Genomic DNA, 14802 nt, shown 5'->3' on the forward strand with positions numbered 1-14802 from the left:
CACAAGTAAGGCCTGACTTCCTTTAGGATGTGGAGGGGGGCATGTGAGTGGCAAAGAGGGGTGAACACACAGACCTGGGCGAGGGGACACCTGCAGGTCTGCACGGACAGCAGCAAGGAGCACAGTCAGTGCCCTGTGCCATCTGACACATGCAGGCAAGAAAGTACCGTTACGTTCTCTCGGTTCTACACTCCAAGGTCTTTTCTTTCTACTTCTTTCCTACTCCACAGCCATCACCCAGGCCTAGGGAACAATCATCTTATTCCTAATCTTATTCCCAGCACCTCCCATCATGCCTCTTAAGTCTTCATTCTTAACCATGAAGTCCATTTTAACCCCGGTGCTTGGACCAAAACGCTAATTACATCATCCTTCTACTCGCATCTCTCCGGAGTCTTCCCACTGGTCTTAGAACAGAGTCCCAAGTCACCCCTGATCTGGTCCAGCCTGTTTTCCCCTCGCCGGTGTGGCTCACACCCCTCCCCCTGTGTTGACTCGGCTCAGCCATCCCTCTTCTCAGTTCATGGACACACCAGGCTCTTTGCTTCAGGGGTGTCCTCACGCGGGTCCCTCTGCCTGAAATGCTCTCTTGAACACACTCACACACCCTCATCCAGTCTAACCCTCCAACTAGCTAAATCTAGTCCCAACTCTAGCTCTCAAGCTAAATATCAGTCCTTCTCAAGAGGACTTCCCTGGCCCCTCAGGTTGATTCTGCTTGTGACAAACTTCCACATCACTCTCATCATTAACTGTCTAAAATCCAAATTCCCAAATACAATATAAATTCCATAGAGGTGGGACAAGGTCTCTCTGGTTCTCCAGGTCCCCACGCATGTGGCCCAGGACCTGGCTCATGAGATGAGGAACCATCCCGGTTTGTCTAGGACAGCCTGGTTTGAACACTAAACGTCCTGTGTCCTGGAAAACCCCTCTGTCCTGAATAAACGAGGATGGTTGGTCACCATAAATTATACACTCAGAGACTATCTATTGCATGACAAGCACACATTCCCCTCAAGAATGTCACAAGAAAGTTAGAATGAAAAAGGCACACACACAATTAGTAGAAGCCAACAACTAAATACAAAATTACTTAACAAGATTCTCTGCAACGTGAATCACCAGACCGTTATTTTAGAAAAGTTTCAAGAAACAAAGTTAATTCCCTTTAGAAGGCAAGGTGGTGAGGACAGTCTTTTTGGAGACTAGTGCCCTTCCTTTCAATCTACAGTGTTGCTTAGTATTCCTCTAAATGATTTGAAATGTCATAAAGAAAAAAATGCTCAAAATAAATCTGGCTACTGGCAAACTCACTTTTAAATTTTTTATTAAGTCAAAGAAGTTCAAATCATCTTTTTTCCTGAATGCTCCTCTATTTCACATTTTTGTGGAGGATTTATAGGACTTTAGAAGTCAAATTGAATGGGTCACAGGAATGTTGCTGAGTATCCCTGCTAATATTTAATGGGATGTCTTCTAATACTACATACACACGCAAAACATTTCTGTATTTATAATATATATAAATCCTGACTTTTGCCTATTATACAATGCAAGTAAATCTATATTTTCTACTATAATCCACATTTGCAGTTATTTACGTTTGTTTCCTATGTTCTTATTTGCATATAACTGTACTTACTGAAATATTTACCACACAGAACCACACACAGTTTACCATCTTTCCCTTGAATATAATCCATCAAACATCAATAATTTTTCTCAAGATACCCTCACTCTCAGTGAGTCCATGTGGTGACAACCTGAGCCCAGGAAACCCCACTGGCAGGTCTTCTGCACAGCGGAGGCTGCCGGAACCTCTTGGTACCAGGTTCACAGGGTACTCACCTGGTCACACAGAAATCCATGGATCAGCGAGGACAGGTGGACCCTGAGACTGGTTTCACCTCAAACTTGAGCTCCACGGATGCTTTTCGTGTCTGAGGGGGGAAAAAAAAGCGCAAACAAGCTTTTGAGGCCTTTTATAGGGTGTTGGATGGAAAGACCACCCCATTCACTCTTCTTTTTTTGTATTTTCTGATTTAACTGTAACTGTAGGCTGTGACTGGATTTTCCCAATTCCTATCCAGCCACCTGCTCCCCAAGATGGGAGAAAGCAGCTTCGTGCTGTATGCACTTGAGTTGCTCAACTCACTTGGCTGGACAGAGACTTTTTGGTGACTCTGGACCCTTTAAACAAGCTTGTCATTTAGGGACCCTGTTAGTGACTCGCTCACTTGTCAACAATTTCCACACTTCATTCAGGGCTCAGGAGATTTTCAGGCCCTGGAGCAGGTCTCTCAACCTTGGCACCACTGACATTTGGGGATAATTCTCTGTTGGGCCGTCCTGGGCCCTGGAGGATGCTAAGCAGCATTCCTGCCTCCCCCTCTAGACGCCAGGAGCGCCCCCATTTGTAACAAACCAAACACCGCCTGAAGACTCGGATAAGCCCCCTGGGGACAAAATCACACAGAGGACGGTGACGGGGACTCTGAGGAGGGGACGGCGGCTCCCGGAGCCGGGAGGAACAGCAGCCTCAGGGGCCCTGAGCGAACAGCACGGGGGAAACGGGGCTCTAGGGGGACGGAGGGACGCCGGGCCCTGACGGGGCTGCCTGCAGCCCGGGCCCCTCCCTGGACCCCTACCCGAGCCGGGACCGCCCGCCGCTCACCGCACCCCACCCCTGAGACCGAACGTCCACGAGAATCCGATCCGCGCCTAGAAGACGGAACACACCGCGAAGCCCCCCTGCTCCATCCACGGCGCCGCCCGCGCTTCCGCTTCTGGTCTCGGGCGGGCGTTCGGGGAGGACGGAAGTTCGAGGAGGACGGACGTTTGGGGGCTCCGGGTTGAGGCGGCGTGCGGGGCGGGGCGGGGCCACGCACCCCAGCCTTGGGGGAGGTGTCTAGTTTCTAGAGTGAGTTAGAGGACGGGTCGCGGGCTGGGTCCGCACCAGGGACAGGGACCAGGTCTAGGGGCGGGGCTGTGGGTGGAAACCAGCTCTAGTGGCGGGGCTGTGGGTGGGGACAAGGGTGTGGGCGTGGACCAGGCTGTGGGCGGAGCCAGGCGCGAACGTTGTGGGCGGAGACCAGTTCCAGGGGCGGGAAGAGGCGGGGGTGGGGCTGGAATAAGTCAGGCCGACTTCACAGTGGGAGGAAATGAGCTCCAGGGGCAGGGCTGGAGGCGCGGCTTTCCCTGGACCCCTAGACTGTACAGGTAGCTCGATGTTGAACAGCTTTTCTTCATTCCTTTCCCAACCTTTACACAGACTCATAGAATGATGTGCCCATATTTAAAATTATAAATTTTTTGTGCGGGTTTACTTTTCTTAATTTCGTTAAAAAATTGGATCATATATTCACCTTTCTCTACAACTTGCTGTCCCAAGCCAGTAGATAAGGATATAACGCTATTTTAATTTTAAAAATCTGGGGGGAGGGAGGCCACTACGTCGTAGATACATGTATAGGAAAACTTCAAAGAGTGGTGCAAAGTCAGTAAAATATTCTCACTCTACCACTGTCTCCCAGTCCTTTTGCACAGAGATAAACATCCTTTTCTCCTCTATCCTTCCAGACATACTGTGTATATGTGGGCCTGTGTATATGTTGAAGCCCAAGAGGGATGTCCCCAAGCAAAACCTAAAGCCCATGAATTGTCTCATGCGTCAGAAGTTACTGGAAAGAGATTTAAATTTCCGGTGGAAGGAGATGAACCAGTGATGAATCCAGAGGAAGACAACAAAGAAACAAGAGAATTTTCCCATTTAAAAGGTCAAAGGAAAAAGTGAGAAAGAAAATGTATTCATAATATCTGACGTAGCACATCTCTGGATAAGATTCATATGCTATAAAATGGTAAACACTTATAAAACAGTAGACATTGAATTTTAATTTATCCTAATTCATTAAATAGTTATATTGGGCAAGGGGAATTATGTTTTTAACATATGTAAGAACTCTTCATGCTGATTGTTTCAGAGAAGAAAGAAAGTATAAATAGTCAAAAGCTGAAAAATGAAAATGCTGTATGAGTAGCTAATTTAGAAATATAGATTTTCAACCAGAAAATTAAAGAAGTTGTTTTTGGAACCAGAGTCAAGAGTGAGGAAGGTAGCTTTTCATTATAAGGCTTGAAGTATTATTTGAGAGATGTGCGTATAGACACACACACACGGGAGCCTGAATTTGTATTCCAAAGGGATCATCTAACTCTACAAAGAGTTTGTAAAAAGGATTCACTTTACAACAGTAGAACATATTTTGAAAACTACAGACTTCAAGCGTAAAAAAAGCTGTCATCATCCCAGTGGAAAAATGAATGGGGCATCCCTTTCCCACCGACATGGTGATAAGCATTTTACGTACATTACTCTTGAGTATTTTCACAGCAACCCATAAGGAAGATGGTATTATCTATCTCCACTTTGCAGATGAGGAAATTGGTGACAGCATATTGCTAAAATTTTCATATAAGTTCTCAATAGATCTTGTTTTATGTTAAAATTGTTTATTGAATTTTCTTTTCATTAATAAAATGATATGTGCCATTCTTACAAATAAGCAAATGGTGTGTATAAACAATTTAGCAAAGCGACAGTTTTATATCCTTTTGATATAATTAAATATAAATATCATTTTTATTATTTTTCTGCTCTCTGCCTCACATCTAGGAAGATACTTCCTATCCTAAAGGCTTACTAGAAAACTCTATTAAAAATCAAGAATCAAGGAATACCCATATTATGCCAGGTTCCTGAATACATGAAAAAAAAAGCCATTATAACAAATTTTTGTACAAAAATCTTAGATCATTCATGAACTGATAACAACACAAATCATGATTAGGCAAGGTATTTCTGTAGAATGACAAATATTTAAACTTTAGACATTTAGAAAGGTAGTTCATTACAGTAACTAATGTGTATAAGAAGAATTTTTTCAAATTCCCTAACTGCCAGGAAATCGTTTGAGAAAATGCACGACAATATTATTCACAATAGCCAAGAGATGGAAACTACCTAATTGTGAATCCGTGGGTGAAAGGATGAAGAAAATCTGGGGCATCTATACAATGGAATATTATTCAGCTTTAAAAAGGAAGGAAATCCTGTATTCAGAATTGCTTGCCTGGATCATTTGAGTAGCCATGTGCTTTCTTGCTTAGTCCCCTCTGGTCTATTGGCCAAAGAGATACCAGGGTGATCCTTTTACAATGTAGGCGCCACGACCTCTAGTGGATCTCTAAATGAGATTTTGGAGGTGGACTGCTTGGGTACCAGCTGTGTGACCTTGGACAATTATATAACCTCTAATATTCCTCATCCATACAATAGGGGTTAATAATTTTGTCGCCATAGCTTTGATGTGAGGATTAAATGAGTGAATACATGTCAGATGCCTAGAATGTGCCTGGCACATGGTAAGGCAACATGAAAAATTTAACTGTAATTATAACTAAATTAAATATTTTGATGGCCTATTAATTAAGTTGAACCATATGAAATTTCTAATAGTCAACCATTTTGACCAATTATTATTGTTGAATAAATGATAAAACTCAGTCTAGGCAGGTTGTGTAGAGTCAAAAAGGATTGGATAAATGAAAATATTGGTAGAAAAAATAAGCTTAAATAGATTGCTTTGCAATTTACAAAGCAGTTTCTCGTAATTTGTTTCATTTAATGTCTATAGAATGCTTTTCAGGGTATTATTACCACTGTCTCTGAAGGAGTTACTGACTTGCCCCAAATCAAACCACATTATATAAAACAATTAGAGTGGACACATCATTTGGAGTATAAATTCAATATGATACTTTGTTTTCCCTTCATAATATCATCCGTCATCTCAAGAAAGTGATGAAATAATGCTGATTCATAGGAACTTAGTCTTAAAGAGACATACTCTCAGATGATAAACACAACAGCTTTGAAACAGGAGTATTGAGAGAAGAAACTTGGGACCAATGCTTTCTGGGTTTTCAAGTCCATGCTTAGAGTTATGGGAAACAGTCAAAGAAGGTAAAGGGTGAAAAATAGTCCAGAATGAAAAAAGGTTGACGTATATGTAACTTTATTGATCACCTCAAGATTCTCTTTTTATTTATGGTCTGTGTCAACCTACTAGAATATAAATGCTATTAGGGTAGATCACTGCTATCTTGCAACAAGGGGTAGGCGCTGAGTAAATATTTATTAAAGGAATGAAAGTGGCCTTGAATACATCTGCTCTTTACTTACCAGAGAACAGCCCCATAGCAGGCAAATGGCATCATTAACAAAATTTTAAAAATCATATCCTTATTAGCTCGTAACCATGGATTCAAGGCTCCCATTTATTTCATACTTTCTAAGTACAGAAGAATTCTGGTGTATTAGGGAATGTTTCCACAGCCACACTGTAAAATAAAGCAAGCTTTTTGGCCCATTGATTGCAGGTTCCAGCAGGGCCCATCTGTATACTTACCTCTAAACAATTAACTATAGATTTGTTATCCCAATGAACAGCGATTTGGTATGGAACCTGTTTTATCAGTGTCATGCAAAAGTAGACATTTGATATGTCTTTAAGTGGTGATATGGATAATAATGTTGATGCGGAAGAAAACTGAAAACTCTCTCTGGTCTTTGTCAAGTTCATGTGGGTGAAGGGTATCTTGTTGTCACTGGATTTCAGAACTCAAAAAGACTCCTCCAACTCTTCATGTTACAGGTGAAGAAGATGAGGTCTAAAGAGCTTGAGAGATTTGACCAAGACTAATTACTGAGACTAGAGAGAGATCCTCTGATTCTCAGCTGCCCACATTGTCATAAGATCTCGAGCTCCAAACAGCCAAGAGAATCAAGTCTGTTGATTTCCAGCTAGAAATGATTCCCCGTCACTTTTATACTTTCTCTCTGTTAGATGCCTGGTCTGCCCTGACAAGGGAATTATCTGAGGTTTACACTACACTTAAGAAGAGAAAATGCTCCTGGCAAACACTAGTGTGATTCAGTGTGGCACTGGAAAGCACAGTCATGAAAAAATGAGAATCAAAAGAATAAGAGGTAAATAATATTAGAGAAGAAGAGAAAATCTATTATTTTAGTGGGACATAACTTATAAAGTTTAGAACTGGTAAATAAGTGGAGTAATGTGAAAGGAAGCTAGATTCCTATATGAAACATCAAAAATACTGTTATATGAGCAAGAATTAGTTTGAACATGTAAATAATTATTCCACTCATAAGAGCAATGAATTCTTTAAGATAAGTAGTTAAAATAATTGGAACTACACATTAGTTATATGAAGAAGATTATAAAGAGATACAAAGCGTGTAAAAGCTCTGATTAAATGGAGAGATATACTATACTTGTGACTGAAAACAGTGTTTCAAAGATATCAGTTTTCCAAACATTATTCAGATTCCATATACTTCAAATCAACTTTTAAAATGATGCAGTTTTTTTTATAAACTATATGATATCCATTTGTAAAATAAAACACTGGAACATCAACTAACATTATTCACAAGTAAATCATTCCAAATGGATTATAGGGCCAAAATGAAAAGTAAACCCCCCACGTATAACAGTGGTGGATGGGAATATAGATGAATATCCATAATTTTAAAATTAGTGAAGATAATCTTAATATATATGCTTAAAGATGTCTGGTTGAAAAGAGGAAGGAGAAAAAGTAAAATGGAACATGATATGGTCTCTGATTTTCTTTCAGAGACTTAAACTAGAGAAGAATATTCCAGTCTACGATATTGGATAAAGAAATAGAAATCTGTGATAATTACACAAATAATGAGAGGACATACCTAAATGGTAGCATAATGTATCAGTTAGCTTCTGATGTGTAACAAACCATCCTAAAATTTGGTGACTTCAAATAAGAACAGTTTATTTTTTCTCAAGATTCTGTGGGTTAACTGGGCAGTTATTTTGATCTGGACCTATTGGTGGCTCAGCTGGGATTGGATGGTCTAGGTCGGCCTTACTCACATACCTGATTGTTGACTTGAAGCCACCTGGAGTGATGCAGATGTGCAGTCTATCTAGACTCATTCACATATTGATGGCCTCAGGCTTGCCAAGGGCAGCCAGAGAAGGACAAGTACCAATAATGAGCAAGTGTTTTTCAAGCCTTTGCTCATGTCATTGGCTAATGTCCCATTGGCCAAAGCAAGTTACAAGGCCAAGTCTACCCAGAGGCAACGTGGGATGCTATGAACAAACAGACAGAGGGAGAGGACTAATGTGTGGCCATTTGCGCAATCTCTCACACCTAATTTTAGAGGAGAATTAGTATGAATGTTGGTGTATTTGTTCATTTGAATGCCCGAGGAAAATTGTACAAAGCCAAAAGAAACGTAAAGCAAAAAATTAAGTGGAGATGTAAGGTAAGTTAATTGGTACTTAAATTGGGTCTGGAAAAATGTGATAGTTTATTTTTCAAGTGTATGCAAGTTCTTGTGACCTATGAAAATAACTTACATTTCGATTATTTTCTCCCTGAATGTGTTTTATTCCTTAACACTTTTGATGTGTTTCTCTCTGGCTTTAGGAAAATAATGTACCACTTGGGAACAAAGATGCAGCCTAATAGACCCACTTTGGAGGCCAAGATGGAGCAGACCTCCACGGCCACCATGACCTTGCCCTTGGTACTGTGGTAGATGGGCAGGAAGGTGACCCAGAAACTGCAGAACACCAGCATGCTGAACGTCAGGAACTTGGCTTCATTAAAGGTTTCAGGCAGGTTCCGGGCCAGGAAAGCCACAGTGAAGCTGCCTAGGGCCAAGGAACCCAGGCATCCCAGGACACAGTAGAAGGTAGTGACCTAGCCCTTGTTGCACACGATGATGATGTGGCCGTGTTCAGAGTGTGCATCTGTGTCAATGAAGGGAGGAGAGGTTCCCAGCCAGATGCCACAGAGACTCAGCTGGATAAAGGAGCAGATGTGAATGATGAAGTTAGGTGCCCCTGACACCAACAACTGCCACATCCTTCTCCCTGGTGTGCTGACCTGGAAGGCCACAACCACAGTAATAGTTTTGGCCAAGACTGTGGAAACAGCCACAGTAAAAACAACTCCAAACGTGATCTGTTGAAGAATGCAGGTGGCTGTGTTGGCACGACCAATGAAGAGAAGGAGCATAGGGTGAGGGAGATGAGCAGGATGTAGCTGAGAGTCCAATTATTGACCTTGACTATGGGAGTGTCTTTGTGCTTCACAAAGACACCCAGGACCACAGCTGTTATGACAGAAAAGCACAGAGCTGTGCAGTCCAGGGCCATCCCCAAGGGGTCCTCATAAGCCAGAAAGGTCACAGCTTTTTGGAGGCAGCGATCTCGGTCTCTGTTGGCGTTCTGATGATCTGGACACTTCACACACTGATCCATGCCTGGGGAGAGATGCAAAGTGTCCTCAGCCCAGGTTCAGTCACTCTCTCTTATTCTCATGCCCCCAAAGAAGGCATTGGGTAAGTTTAGCCAATTGTCTTCCATTGTTGGTCCAGGCACCAAATAACAGAATGCTCTGCAGAGAACCGTTACCAGTTAATACTGCCCATCTTCTTTATAGTTAAGTAAACAAAGCTATTATCCTTCTCAGTATTTATCTTGCATATTCATGAAAGCACTTTTTTCTCAGAAAAAAAACAAAAGTCATCCCTGTCTCTCTGAGCTATACCCCTGTAAGCTATGGCCTAGATTTATTCATTCAATGAGCAAGCAGTAATTGGAAAACTTCCATGAGGTAGATAATATGCTACATTCTAGGGAAACAGAGATGACCAAGTCATAGACCTCACTCCCAGGAAGGTTCAAAATGAGACCCTTTCTACCACCTAAAATGATCTCCAGTACATTTCATCTTGATTTCACTTCCACCACTTCTGTTAAGATTTTAGTCACTTCTCTCCTATGTTATCACAAGAACTTTCTACTCTGGTTCCCTGCCCTTGTCCTGCATCACAAGTGATAGTTCTACATGTAAGTGGGATCATGTTTATTCTCCATTAAAAAATCCCACAAACTCTTGGGAAGACCAAAAAGACTGTATAACCTTGGTCTTGCCTACCTCTACTACCTGTGCTCTGATTTTTAAGATTCCCAAATCTTCATGTGGTTCTGAAACTGTTCCGTGCCCACTCATCCCTGCGGGTATCAATACACGCTTTTTCCTTCTACAGGGGCATTGCTCCTTCCTCTTTAAGTCCCTTTAAAATCTCTAACTTTTCACGTTTAGAACTACAATCTGCCTGATAATGATTTCTGTGGATGGTGTCAGTTAGGGGTGGCGAGTCATTGTCTTCTCCATGAAGACAGCCAATTTACCCAACATGCTTTATTGAAAAGTCTTTCATTTTCCCACTCCACCTCAGTGTTTCCTTGTAAATCAGTCGTCTATACATGAGTCCCTATATAAGCAGTCTGTATCTGAACTTACCATTTGGTTCCGTTGATTTTCTTGTTTATCCTCTTGACGAACCTCCTCTATTGTGATGCTACCACACTTGATGTCAGGTAGAGTAAGTCCTCCCACTCTATTCTTTGTCTTCAAGATTTTCTTAGCTAAGTTTTTCCTTTATCATTTCCATAAGAATTTTATCAATTGTAATTTCCACAGAACAGGTCAGCATTTTAACTGCAATTTTGTGGAAGCTGTAGATTAATTTGGACAGTTTTCATATCTGTAGAATTTTAAGTCTGTTCAGTCATGAACTTGGTTTATCCTTCCACTTCTTTCAGTCTTCCTCTATTTTTGTAAATGCCATTCTATAACTTTATGGACAGAAATCTTTTGAAACTCTCATTAAAGTTATTTCTAAGTCCTTCATACTTTTAAGATGTTGTAAATGTCATTTTTTAAAATTTAACATTTGAATGCCTTATGAGTGGTAGATGGAAGCAAAACTTTGTATATTAACCTTGTATTCAGCCACAACTAAACTCAGTTAATACATAAATTTATATGGACTTTACCTTTATACCATAATATCATCTGAAGATAACATCAACTTTTTACTTCTTCCATTGAAGTGTGCTGAATTACATTGCATGAACCTAATTTGGTCATGATATGTCCTTCTTATAAAATATAGCTAGATTTTGAAGGTTGATTTGATTTGATTTTTTTTTTTAGGATAAATGAATTTAATCAAAGAAAGAGAATGGCCTGTAATTTCCTTTCCCGCAATGAATTTGTTAGATTTTGGTACCAATGTTAAGCTAGTCTCTCAAAGTGAGTTAAAAAGTTTTCTGTTTTTCCTATTCTCTGGAAGAGTTTGAGTAGATGTGTATTATTTCTTTCTTGAATATTTGGTAGGATTCATCAGTTTTGTACCAAATAAATAGCCTACAATAATATTTTGTAGAAATGTTTTAAATTATGGTCTCAATTTCTCTAATAGATATGACATTATTCAGATTTTTCAATGTTTCTTGAGACAGTTTGGCAACTTTTATTTGCCTGGAAATTTGTGAATTTCCTCTAAATTTTCATTGTATCAACATGATGTTATTTATGTTTTCTTCATGTTAAAAATTTTCCATATGATCTGTACAGATTACTCCCTTTTAAGCCTTCGTATATTTTTTGTTGCAATTTTTCTCTTTTTTTGAACACTAGTACTAGGATTTTATTGAGTATATTTGTCATTTATTAGAATCTAATTTAGTTTTATTTATCCTTTCGATGTTTGTCTTTTATTTTGTGAAATCTTCCTCTAATATTTATCATTTTGTGTGTTCTATTTTCTTTGTGTTTAGTTTTCTGCTTTTTTCTAGCTTGTGATGAATGCTTAGAACTGAGAACTTCAACCTTTCTATATTATACACAATAATATATAAATATATATAATCTAGGATTATACATTTCTCTCTAAGAATAGTTTTAATTCCACCCCATAAGATTTGATGAATTGTATTTTTAATTGGAAATACATTCTAATTTCCATTGTAGTTTACTCATTAATCATGGGTTGTTTACAAATGTATTTGTTAACCTCCAAGCATGTAGAAATTGATGTTAGTGGACTTAGTGTTCTTTAGATGGGCATATGGAACATATTCCCAAAATTACCATGTGCCAAATGTGCACATGGAAGCTTTATCCAAATTGACTACATGCCAGACTATATCATCAATCTCAGTACATTTCAAAAAAAAATTGAAATGATACAAATGATGTTGTGAAATTAAGCTTCATATCAATCACAAAAATAAAATGAGAAAATGCCACCATTGAGGGGATACCAGCATTGCACCATTTAATATCATAAAATATGAGTAATACCAAGATGTTAATTATGATATGAAAAATGATCAGTGTTGGTATTCTGTCCCTCTTCTACTTCATGACCCAACTCCCAAACCCACATTGTCTGGGTTCTAGTCATGTTGAACCTTTTCTCAGCTCCCTAGAATATTAAATGCAGGACTAATTTGCCATTTTTTGCCATGTCTAAGAATTCTACCAAGAATTTATTCTGCCTTCATTAGTCTGATATAATACTAATGCTACTGACTCTATGAAGAAGTCCATGACACTTCCCTACCCACAAACATATATACTATCACTTATTTCATGCCATGGGTCTCTGTGTACCTATATTGCAGCCCTATGTCACCACCTTGAATTCTCCTCACTGCCTGTTGTCTCCCCTACTCACCTGTGAACTCTAGGACATCAGAGACCAAGATGTATGTGCTCATTGAAGGAAGCTGTACCGTAAGCACATTGCATACCATGAAAATACTTACTTCTTAAATCAAACACAACCTTTCTGAGCTCCTGCTCTGTGCCAAGAACAGCACCAGACACTGGAAAAATAAGGATTTGTTCAATGTGATCTAAACGTAGCTTTAAAGAAGCTGAAAAGTAAGGACTTACAATACCATGTGTTAGAATCCATGCGAGAGATTTAAGTTAGGTTACTGTAGAGTGGTCATAAAGGGTTTAATTGAGATGATAATACCTGCAATGATGCTAAAATGAATCAAGCAAGCTAGTTCAAGGTAGAGAGAGAGTGTATCATTTTGGGTGGAAATGATTAAAAAAGTTGGCTTTTTTGGCTATAAAAGTTAAATTACTAAATGGAGGAAGGAAACATTTGGACCCTGCAGTCCTCATCCAGAGCTTTTCCGTTTCTTTGGGAGAACGGTGCATACAAAACAGAGGTGGAGAGCCAGCCCTGATTGCCTAGTGGTGAAAGTTCAGTGCTCACCGTTTCGGTGGCCCAGGTTGGTTTCCTGGTCATGGAACCACACCATCTCTTTGTGAATTGCCATGCTGTGGTGGTAGCTCACATAGAAGAACTAGAATGATTTACAACTAAGATATACAACTATGTACTAGGGTTTTGGGGACAATAATAAAAGAGGAAGATTGGCAACAGATGTTAGTTAGCTCAGGACAAATGATTCACTTCAAAAAAAAATAGAAGTGGAGAATGTCGCTGCAAGGCATATACTACCCTATCTCATTGGAAATCTCATTCTCTGGGCAGGGAATGCAGTCAAAACAACAGGCAGCCTTGCTCTCCTGAGGGCTCTACCTGAATCCCAGACTGCAACTCTCACTGCATACAGAGTGTGGAGTCTGGAGAAAATCAGATAACACTTGGTAACAGCTGTGACTTTTACCTAATTTTCCAGTAACTAGAGTGTTTTAGAGTATTGGGCCTTAACAAACTGAAGATTGAAATATCTAAATCCAATTCATTGGTTGGATGCCACACTTACTGTATGATATAATACACTGGTAAACCTCAGACGTATTGTGGGTTTGTTTGCAGAGCATCGCAAAAAATCAAATATTGCAATAAAGCGAGTAACAACTGTTTTTTGATTTCCTAGTGCATAAAGAAGTTAGTTTTACACTATACTGTAGTGCATAAAGAAGTTAGTTTTACACTATACTGTAGTGTACTAAATGTGCAAAACATTATCTCTAAAAAATATATACATAACTTAATTTAAAAAAAAATATTCCTAAAAATTACTAACCACCTTCTGAACCTTCAGCAACTTGCAATCTTTTTGCTTGTGAAGGTCTTGCTTCGATCTTGGATTATTTGTAAAAGAAAAAATTACTTCAGTTGGAAGTGAATTGTTAAATTCCTATATGTGGCCCTTTATGAAGCTCTGAGGGGGCACAAAACCCCAACAAGATTTTGGTTATTCATGTGTGGTGTGAGTAATTGTGATTGGGTTCCACACATCTCAGTAATTCCTGTGGCCCACTCAATCACCTCCTCAGATAAAGACAATTCCTGACCACGTGGAGCACGTGGGGAATATTCTCCTCCTTTCACCTTCAGTCCAAGACCTTCTGGAAAATTCCAAAAGTTTAGAAAGGTGTACTCTGAATCTGATTTTCCTTCTTTGGCCAAATTCACTGAGTCACCAGCAATGTTGTTAAATTCTATGTTCCTCAGAAAGGGGTGCAGCTAAAAGAGACATATCATCCTGTGGGGAAGTGGGCCCGGGTGTTAAAGAGAAAATCCCTGAATTGGGGAAAGCCTTTCATTGTCTGTAATCCTTGTTTCATAATGTAACTTTATTACAAGTATCCAATGAAGTAAAGCAAATGAAAGCATATGGAGAACTACAATATCATAATGTTTCTAATATATCAGTTAGTTTCAAGAGAAAATGCCCAAAGACAAGAATATCAAGATGATCAGTGGTGATAGGATTCAGACAAATCTCAAGTACAAAGTCCAATCTAGCCAAGCTCATGCACTCTCTGAATTTTCCCAGACCATCAATCTGCAAAATGATGTTATCAATACCTAAA

At 39.7% G+C, this 14802-nt stretch overlaps 1 protein-coding gene and 1 pseudogene across 3 annotated transcripts in view; both read right to left on the bottom strand.

Moving 5' to 3' along the window:
- The window catches only part of LOC147911499 (ral guanine nucleotide dissociation stimulator-like), a 260781-nt gene extending 257842 nt beyond the window's left edge, over positions 1-2939 (bottom strand). For 2 of the 3 annotated variants that reach the window (XR_015551001.1, XR_015550999.1), the window contains exon 1: positions 1852-2939. The gene's annotated coding sequence lies outside the window, so the exon portion shown is untranslated. The remainder of the gene's footprint in view (positions 1-1851) is intronic. The other variant, XR_015551000.1, reaches the window with a different exon arrangement.
- Positions 2940-8499: 5560 nt separating this feature from the next.
- Positions 8500-9405, bottom strand: LOC147911504 (vomeronasal type-2 receptor 116-like; annotated as a pseudogene).
- Between the last annotated feature and the right edge of the window lie 5397 nt (positions 9406-14802).

This window comes from Ceratotherium simum, unplaced genomic scaffold (assembly GCF_057802395.1).
Source record: "Ceratotherium simum simum isolate JZ-2026a unplaced genomic scaffold, ASM5780239v1 HiC_scaffold_43, whole genome shotgun sequence".
Classification (NCBI taxonomy): Eukaryota; Metazoa; Chordata; class Mammalia; order Perissodactyla; family Rhinocerotidae; genus Ceratotherium; species Ceratotherium simum.